The following is an 850-nucleotide window of genomic DNA, read 5'->3' as shown; positions in this document are numbered from 1 at the left end:
AGTATCAGCATCAGAAACCCAGGAACTAGACTGAATAAATCTGTGGAAAGAGTCTTTGGAGAAGATCAGTATTGGAAGTCAAAACCAGGCCGAGTGCTGACTCTGGAACAGACCACGAGTTGCTCATGTGCAAGTGCAAGTTAAAGCTGAAGAAAATGAAAACAAGTCCACAAGAATCAAAATGCAACCTTGAGTCCATCCCTGCTGAACTTGAAAATCATCTGCAGAATATGTTTCAGACATTGAGCACTAATGATCAAAGACCAGAGGAGGGATGGAATGACATCAAATATATTATCTATGAAGAAAGCAAAAGCTTGTTACAAAGACAGAGGAAGGGGGGGGAGATCTAAATGGATGACAGGAGAGGCTGAAAATTTCCCTAGAGCATCAGTAAGCCAAAAAACGGGAACGGATGCTGAACAGAAGATTTCAAAGGGCAGCTCAAGAAGACAAAGCACAGTATTATGATGAAATGTTCGAAGAGCTAGAGTTAGAGAATAAAAGGAAAGAACTCATTTGGTATTTCTCAAACTGAAATCCAGGCCTTTAGTTGTAATATTGAGAGATGCTATGGGCAAGATTTTGAGTGATCCAGGAAGCATCGAAAAAATTGAAACAGATGAGGGAGAGAACAGTTTAAAAGTGATCTATGATAGCATATGATTATCACAGGAATCCAGAATGAAGGTTGCATAGTGGAGTGCATTTGGGGCAGGGTGGGGCAGGGTCGGGGTGGGGGGCGGATTGTATACCAACAAAGACATTTATCTTTTGCTTTTGAAAGAGGGGAAGCGAACTGTTGGGAGGGTAAAGAAAAAGAGTGCAACAATGAATGAATGAAAACCCA

At 41.3% G+C, this 850-nt stretch overlaps 1 pseudogene; it reads right to left on the bottom strand.

Moving 5' to 3' along the window:
• LOC102870131 overlaps positions 1 to 850 on the bottom strand; it is a 3,008-nt pseudogene that overhangs the window by 1,768 nt on the left and 390 nt on the right.

This window comes from Elephantulus edwardii, unplaced genomic scaffold, assembly GCF_000299155.1.
Source record: "Elephantulus edwardii isolate Elephantulus edwardi_28Jun2011 unplaced genomic scaffold, EleEdw1.0 scaffold00062, whole genome shotgun sequence".
Lineage (NCBI taxonomy): Eukaryota > Metazoa > Chordata > Mammalia > Macroscelidea > Macroscelididae > Elephantulus > Elephantulus edwardii.
The sequence above is the reverse complement of the archived record's forward strand: the minus strand, read 5'-3'. Positions and strand labels throughout refer to the sequence as shown.